Source organism: Rattus norvegicus, chromosome 14 (genome assembly GCF_036323735.1).
Source record: "Rattus norvegicus strain BN/NHsdMcwi chromosome 14, GRCr8, whole genome shotgun sequence".
Taxonomy (NCBI): domain Eukaryota; kingdom Metazoa; phylum Chordata; class Mammalia; order Rodentia; family Muridae; genus Rattus; species Rattus norvegicus.
The window spans coordinates 35192741-35201860 of NC_086032.1; the positions used below are offsets into that span (position 1 = coordinate 35192741).

The window sequence follows — 9120 nt, forward strand, 5'->3', positions numbered from 1 at the left end:
CTAATCTTTAGAGAGGAGGTCCATGCCTCCTTTCCTCTCTAACCTTCTTTCTCTCCTACCTAGGTTGGAAGGTTGGAAGGATGATAGATAGACAGAACCCACTAAATTAGACCAAAAAGTACGCCTACAAGACAGGGAGGGAGAGAGGACAGGGAGAGATAGATCATTGAAAAGAACTATTTTTTTTGGCCAGTGGGGTGGCCAGAAGGAACTCCTACAGCCTGCATATGAACATATCAACCTCAAGGTGCTACAGAACATGCATGAGCACACAGCTTCCCACACAGCTGCAAACCACAAAGCAACAAACAGCAAAGGCTCGCATCTTTCTGTCTCAAGGACCCACTTCTTCCTGCTGGGGGCCAATCTCAGCTTGAAAGCCACAGAAGTCTTTGGAACCAGTAGCCTAGAAAGAAAGGCTTAAGAGAAACGCCTTCTGTAAATGGACTTTGGCACCAAGCAGCCAGCACGGCCGCCTTCGGGGAGCAACTATTTCCGGTATAATACCAAATGTTCTAGAATTCGAAGTGGAACTATCCAATTTGCTTTATGGAACTACCGTGACTGATTGCTCACCCGGACACAGCCAGAACAAAAGGAGAAAATGGGAATAGGGAGTTTTCTCTGGAGAACTTTTTGGCACTACTTAGCCAGATTAAACATGCAGGGGCCCTCTGACTCAGCTATTCAGTGCTAAGCACATACCCTTGGGGACATTTCTACACAGTCCCAGGAGGGGAACACCCTCTCTAGCTGGGAGGATGATCACCTAACATTTGCCCAGACACAGCATTTTGCAGCGGGTAAAAGTCACGGGTCGGACACACAACAGAAAACATATATTTTCAAATGTGTTCTTAATAACAAAATAAGAAATATAAAATATATTGTTCTACTATATTTGCCTCAGCTGAGGTGGGGTTTCAGCTGCTTCTGTTTTGAAGGTTTGGCTCCCAGAGGGGAAGAAAGTGGGAGCCTTGAAGAGGTTGGGCCTTGTGGAGGGACTCAGGTCATAGGAGACTCAGACTTGAAGGGAAGAGTGGAACCCAATGCGTTCTTCCTCCTCTCTTTGCATCTGAATTATAAAGTGAACCACTCACTCCACGTGTCCTGATGTGCCCCATAGCCAGAAAAGCTTGAGACTGGAGCTTCCAAATCTAGGATACTGGATGAACTTCTTGTCTCTGTGAGTTGATTACCCCGGGCATGTGTCACAGTAACGGAAAGCTACTTCATGTGAGCATAAAGCATGGTATTGTTAAATTAAAAAGCTATGCACTGCTCAAACCAACATTTTCCAAAGACAGCCATATATAAATAACCACGTACATTACAAAAGTTCATGATTGGGAGCGTGTCTTTGTCAGTATTACGTTGCTGTAAAGAGATGCCATGACCCAGGCAACTCTTAAAAAGGAAACTATTTAACTAGGGTTGGCTTATGGTTTCGGGGGTTTAGTCTATTATCATCATGGTGAGGATCATGGAGTGGGCCTGGCACCGGAGCAGTAGCTGAAAGATACATCTAGATCCAAAGACTACAGGAGAACAGAGAACTAGATCCAGAATGGCCTTTTGAGACCTCAAAGCCCATCCCCAGTGACACACCTCCTCCAACAGAGCCACACCTAATTCTCAAACAGTGCTGCTCCCTGATGGCTAATCAATCATTCAAATATATGAGTCTATGGGGTGGGGGAGAGAGGTGCAGTCAAAGCCCCACAGAGCAATGAGATTAAGTTATAGGACAAAGAAAACAAATTACTTACACAGCCAGCAGCATCAGAACCCTTGCCCTTGTAGGCCCTTTCACCATTGCAAATCGTCTTTGCCAGGTGTGGTGGTATGATGGCCCCCAGATCTTAGCAGGCTTCCCAGACTTTGGCACAGCTGACACCATGGTGGAAGGACCTTTCAGGCCTTGGAACCCAGCGCATAAGCAACAGCCTGTGCCAGAGTGAGCACAGAGACCTAATCCATCATAGTCCATAGTTCTGGGGAAGTCCCTAATGTTCTGACCTTGCTTTTTGGCTTCAGTAGTCCTGCTTCTGGCTTCCTGTTCTTGCTAACTGATGTGGTCAACCCAAGATGGGGTTTTTGTCCTGAGAGGCCCGCCCTGAGAAGGACTCTGACAGTGCTAGAATCCAGTTGTAGTCACCCATCGTAGTCACCGGCCAGCTAATAAAGACTTTCTTTTGGCTCGAACCCATATCCTAGTGGTCTTCTCTGGTGCGTACCTCACAGCAGTGGAAAATACCGGCGATCCCAGCACTTGGGAGGGAGAACCATGGTGATCAACAGTTCAAGGTTACCCTTGGCTGTGTACAGTGTTCATACCAACATGAACTACATGTGAACTGACCTCAAAACAACAACAGTCACAAAAACAGGGTTTTGAAACATATATAATCTCATTGGTATGAAGACAAGTAAGAATATTAATTTTATGGAGTAAACATCTTAAGCAATGGGATCAATTAGCAATAGGGGATTCCAACGAGAAGGATTCCATAGGGCCAGTCACGGACAAGGCCCATAACCAGAGACCCGGGTTATAGGTCCACGAAGCACCTGGGGATCATTTAGAAACCATTAAGTAACAGCCTGAAAGAGACTAATTTCCAGTCATGATAATTTCAGTTAACGACTGCATATGTGTCCATTTCTGTTGCTATAGCAAATAAATCAAGGCTGGATACTGTATAAAGAAAAAAGGTTTTATTTAACGCATAGGATTTGAGGCACAAAAATCCAAGGTCAGTCAACCCTAGTTTTTCAGTCTCTGTGGAGGGTCTCATGGCAGATGGCATCGTGGCTTGAGCGACTGAGAGTCTAGTGCCTTCTTTTCTTTTCTTTTCTTTTTTTTTTTTTTTTTTTTTTTTTTTTTTGGTTCTTTTTTTCCGGAGCTGGGGACCGAACCCAGGGCCTTGCGCTTCCTAGGTAAGCGCTCTACCACTGAGCTAAATCCCCAGCCCGTGCCTTCTTTTCTAACAACTCACAGGAACAGAGAGGGTCCCAGGACAATTACCTTAATTTATTCTGAGGACAGAACAGCCAGGAACCAAATGTCCTTGGGAGACAAGTCACATCTAATCATGGCAGGCGAGTATGTCAGCTTGGGCAATGGAAAGGAGGCGTGTCCAATCTTGAGCTACTCAGCTTCAGAGAACACCACTGCCGATCACACGATCACACGGTCATCTTTTTTTTTTTTTTTTTTTTTTTTTGGTTCTTTTTTTTTCCGGAGCTGGGGACCGAACCCAGGGCCTTGCGCTTCCTAGGCAAGCGCTCTCACTGAGCTAAATCCCCAACCCCCACACGGTCATCTTTTACGCAAGGCTCAGCTAGTGATTCTAAAATACGGAGGTGTGGGGAGGATGGAAAATTCTGCTTCCATATTTGAAAGGTAGAGTAAGTCAATAACCCCCAACACCCAGTTTGAAGCGGTGCTATAAATAGAAAACAGCCTTTCCACGAGGCTCTCTGGCCATCTTGCGTTCTCAAGGGCATTGTCTGTACTTGATCAGTGGTCTCTGCTTACAATACTCCTTTCAGGGCTCATTCTGGCCAACCGTTAAGAACAGGTCACGAACCATCTGTCTGCACGTTGTGGGAGACAGGTAATTATATCTGGCAATAAAGGCAAGAAATAGCCAGTCATTAGACCCAGGAAGCTATTTCTGTCGCCTCAGACTACAAGATCCTTGTGACATATTCAGGCCGATCGTGAGCAGGCAGCAGAGGGAGGAAAATTTATTCCCACAGTGACGTCCAGGGAGGTGCACACTCAGAGCCAGCACCAGTGAGGGCAGCGCCCAGCAAACACCCAGCGAGGGCCCATCCAGCGCCACCACCTCTCTGGGATTCTGAAGAGATGCTTCCTAAGTTTCTAGCTCTGCTTTCTCCTTAAACAGATGCAGAGTTCCTTCACCACTGGGCAACAGCAACAACAACAAATCAAGCAACCCAAAAACTCCTAGATACTATCATAGGCTTTGCCTTAAACAAAGCGCGTGACACCCGTGAGAACTTGTTAGGATGCTCGTGTCCCTACCTCGGGACCTCTGATTCTGATGCTATAGTTCTGATAGGGACTGCAGGCGTCCGGGATGATGACCAGTTACTGGGAGGGACAGAAAAGGGCAGTGTAGGCCAAGAGGTGGCTCAGTAAGTAAAAGCACGCGCCACACAAGCCTGATGGCCTGATTTGGATCCCCACAACCCATATGGTAGGAGAGGCCAATTCCCACAAGTCCTCTGCGTCCCGCATGCACGCCATGTCATTCACATGCCCACACACAAACTTACACGCACACACAAAATAAAGTGTAAAAAATACAATTGAAAAGATCCGTGCGTAATCTCCTAAATTAATGTCCTTCATTGATTCTCACCCAGCTAAAATAAATAACTGTAGTTCCGGGTTCTGCCTCTCCTCTCAGGGTCGGTATACCGGCTCAGAGACGACTGGGCAAAGTCTGCAATGGTAGGGTCCTGGGCGGGGATCGGGAGTTGTGGGGGGTTGGGGAAGTGTTGTTGAACACATACACTTGTTTCTGGGGTCAGCTAAGGTTTATATAGTTTGTGGGGGAAGGGCATGAGGATATTCGTGGAGGGAAAAGATCATTGGCTGAAAGTTAAGATACCGAGATGCCTCATTTGCATGGGGAGGTGCTGGGCTCCAGGACTAACTACTTGTGACCATCTGGTTGGGGGGTCGCTGTGCTCCGAGGCAGGCCCAGAACCAGGGAGGAAGCTGGTTCCACTCCTGCTGCTCCCAGGATGAAACTTTAAATCTCAAGTGGTGAGGTTTTCAGGGTTAAACGTACTCTACCTCAGCAGTTCTTCTGGTGGCACAGTCCATGTGCCCTACAAATAATTGTGTCCGTTTTTTGGTAAATTATTTCTTCTTATGTGGTCCTCATAAGAAATATTCATTAGCTTTAAACTGATGTCCTTTTAGTGCATTTATCATGCAAATTATTATATATTTATTGGGGGAAATATTGAAGTAGGGTGATTAATAAAAGCAGAAATAAATTCCATAGATTCAACTACATAAGCATAGTATACAGGCATATATATATATATATATATATATGTATATATATATATATATATATATATATGCCCCAACCAGATGGTCACAAATATGATCATAGAAACCAAAAATCAGCAATGTTAATTAGTATCATCCATGAGTGAATAAAAATGTGTCTAGACATAATTCCAATATATATATTCACTTTATATATGTCAACCACCATTACAAAAAAGAATCTACCTAGCTACAATAGAAAACTAGAAGTTCTTTCATTTATAAATAAGCTCTTACTTAATTGGTGTTTGTAGTAAATACCTTTGATGTGCCAAATGCAAGGAAATTTTTCCTCTTACATTTTAAATTATCATTTTAGTCTCTGTGTATGAGTGTTTTGTGTGCATGTGTAATGTTAGTGCATTGTGTGCATGCCTCAGGGCATTGGGTCCTCTGGGACTGGAGTTTCAGATGTGAGCTGACATCTGGATGTTGGGAATCCAACCCAGGTCCTCTGGAAGAGTGGCCAGTGTTCTTAATCACCAAGCCATCCCTCCAGCCCCCAAGGAAAGACATCTTGAGCTCAATAACAACTGCCCAAGATCAAGTTAGTCCAGCATGGATAGGGAAGGGTGGCATGAGACGCTATGCTCACGAGTTGAAGAATTATGAAGAATTAGCTGATGACTGCTAGTGGGGAGAGAGGCAGCTTGTTTTGTCTCATTTTGTTTTTTAGAGGCATAGTCCCTGGTAGGTTGTTTATGCTTCAGTGAATGGCCTTACACTCACGCATATGTAGGTAGCACTGACTTGACTCAGTGGGTTATTAGAGAGAGAGAGAGAGAGAGAGACAGACAGAGACAGAGACAGAGACAGAGACAGAGACAGAGAGAGATATCAAGGCGAGATGGGAGGAATTTGGAGGCAGGGAGTGCGTATGATTTTTTTTTTTAAAGCACACTGTAATGTTACATTATCAAAGAATAAATAATAAATGTTATCTTAAATTTGAAAGAAATGGACGTGTTTCAGATTCTAGGTTTCTTGGACACACTGTGCATTTACTCTGAAGGACAAAGCTTCATCAGTGCTTACACAGAGAGACGTGGTCCTGACTGAGGAACTCTTCAGAAACCCTCTCCCTTCTCAGTGTCTTCATACTGGTCCTAGCTGCAGCTGCGGATGGTGCTGCTAGGCCTGGCTTCACTTTCACTCTGTTCTCCTTAATCTTCAGAGTGTGATATCGTTGGGAGGTCCCACAGGCTAGCATTTGATGCGACCTCTACACCCTAGTGGTGTATGAACCACCAAAGAGAGGAAACATCCCAGGCAAAATGGAATTTGGCCTTTGGAAGGCTGGGGAGGGTGGAAACACACCCGTCTTTATTTTAGCGCACTTTCAGATCTCAAGTCATTTTGGGGGGCTTAACTAGCTGATGAAATTAACATGAGATAGCTTACATTTTTAAATTAAATTATTTGCATATTTATAAATACGTCATCTGGGTGTTTTCAGTGTCCAAAAGTGTTCCCAAATGGAGGGTTTCTAATGAAATCTTTTAGCGAAATCTGTGAGAAAGTCGGGCTGGGGAGAAGCACCTCAGTGTGTCTGCTGTAAGCAGACCCTGTGTCGCAGCTCATCTGATTAATCTCGGCAGAGGCACAGGGAGGTGGGCCTGATTGGCTCCCTGCAGGTGAAGCAGACAGGGTAAGAGGGGTCCAGTAAGCCACTTAAATGGGAAGTGGCAGAGCAAGAGTGGGACTCCAAAGACTGCAGTCTTCTGTCACTTGGATGACGGGGACCAGCAGCTGAATGGAGCTGCAGAAGAGCGTGTTTCTCTGCTGCCCACACACACATCATCTGGAGTGTCCTTAAGCAGTCAACACATCCTGAGTTCTTGGTGTGCCGTTCTATTTCTGGGGTTCTCTGGGGGTGGGGGAGCTCTCAAGCAAAGGACAGTCCCTCAACCTAAAGAGGGACTGGCTCATTGACTGAACAGCATGGAGTGGTGTCTGTACTGTGGTTCTCCTGACTAGGATTGAAAGCCCTCACAAATACAGCTCTGTCCAGCTGTGACACACAGGAAATGTCAAGATGCCACCCCCAGTGCTGTGTCCCCACACAAGTGATTCCAGTTCCCTTCATACAGTTTAAAATATAACTCACTGATCACAAGTACAAAACTGTGACATGGGTGTGGCCAAACATGGGACCTTTTCCCTGGCCACAGTGCATGAGCCCAGAGGTCTATTCTGGAGCCTAAAGCGTGGTTAATGGAAGAAATTCTACGTTGGGAAGGTGTGGGTGTGTCAGGTAAGTTGCCTGCTGCCATCTTTCTGGAACAAGCCTGTCTGCAAAATAAAGCCAGCAATGACCATTGGTCTGGAGAACTGGCTGGTTATGCTGGCACCAGTCACAGGTTCAGGCTATCAGGGGTTTCACTCCTGTTCCTGTGAGCTGTCCCACAAAGTCTCGGGTACAAGACCCTGAACATTTGCCTCTGGATTTTAAGCCACTTGGCTTTCTGTCTCTTGGCATCCACAAGACTTTGATAAACACTGTTGATTATTGCTGCCAGGAACTGAGAATTCCTTACGTTTCAACCAAGTCTCCAGTAATTCCATGCCTGATTTAGTTTACAACTTCCCGCAATGAGCTGCTTGAACTCGACCCATATCACCACTCATTAGAGCCATCTATTGATTCAGAAAGAAATAAAACATCCTGGAGATTGTTCTGATAAAGACTTTTAGAGATAGTGATTAAATGCACGCGGAGAGCCCTGGATGTGGTCCAGTAGTGGAGTGCTTGACTCCCATGTGCTATGTCCTAGGTTCTAGCCCTGGTAGATCCCACATTTAGAGTAACAAATGCTGGCCTATAAAGTGTCCTCGCTGGGTTTTATCTCATTGCCTGGTTTCATTAATGACAACATCTGTTTGCCCTTGCCTTTACAGACGTGAGTTGACGACTTACTCTGTGTGTGACACTGTGTGTTTACATGGAGTCCTCCAGAACAGCTATGCATGGTAGGATATTGGGTTGGGCGCCATGTGCCAGTAGCACCTCTCTCTGTTGGTGACTATCCAAAAGGTCTCCTGACATTGCCAAACAGTCCCTAGAGAACACATTGTGTCAGTGGAAAACCACAGTTCTACACCAATCACTGAGCTTGGCCATTGGGGTGTTAAGGGTTTCTTTGATGCCTACCCCATTGTCCTCAAAAAGCACTTGCTAGGTTCTCCACATTTAGAATTGACAACAATAAGAACACTCCTTTAGCAACTGTTGAAGTTGAGGATATTGGACAAGCTTCAGTGATTCGTACTTAGGTACACACATGCAGAAAGACGGGGGAGAGTCTGGTTAGACTATTCTACACTTTGTAATTGCCTCAGTCATAATCAATAGAACAAAGGCATCGATCAAGATCTGATTCAAAGGCCACCTCTGCCCCAGACCTGTCTTGTCTGTGCAGTCCAAGAGTGAAGCTTCCAGCATAAGCTCAGTTTCTTTGGGTCCCCAGATTTATCAAATAGAACCATGGGACATTCAGCTAAACCTGAATTTCCAGTAACCACAAATAATCATTTACTATGCCCCAAATGCTTCTAAACACCCAACAACAAGACACACCTAGCAACAACAACAAGAGTCCTACAAGCCATATAGTGTAGGAATTTTGCTAGAATTCTCTCCCATGGAGTACTTAAAATATAGATGGGCCCTTGTCCAGAGCTGCTCCTGTGGGCAGAACTGATCAGATTCTGTCAGTGTTTCAGCCAGAGTTTAACCAGGAAGACAGTAACTAAAGCATTAAATATGGATCTTTTCTGCATAAAGTACACATTTCAAGGAGTGATTGACTCTGAGCAAGCCAAAGGTGGGTTTTGTTGTTGAACAAAAGTAACTAGATTTATAAGGTATCTGAAATATAAATATTAACAATCCCTGGCCAAATTCTTTTTTTTTTCTTAATCTAAAAAAAAAAAAATTAGTTTCCCTTTATTTCAAAAAAAAAAAATCCAGTAAGTTTCCATTGTCAGCTTGCTTAGCTGTCGAACCAGGTGAAAGTTAAATG

At 44.8% G+C, this 9120-nt stretch overlaps 1 long non-coding RNA gene across 1 annotated transcript; it reads right to left on the minus strand.

The window, feature by feature from the left end:
- Positions 1-2840: 2840 nt before the first annotated feature.
- On the minus strand, positions 2841-4517 carry LOC120096532 (uncharacterized). Its single transcript, XR_005493042.2, has 2 exons — positions 4395-4517; positions 2841-3630 (listed from the first exon to the last, which is right to left on the minus strand). It is a non-coding gene; the product is annotated as an uncharacterized LOC120096532 (long non-coding RNA).
- Positions 4518-9120: the final 4603 nt, after the last annotated feature.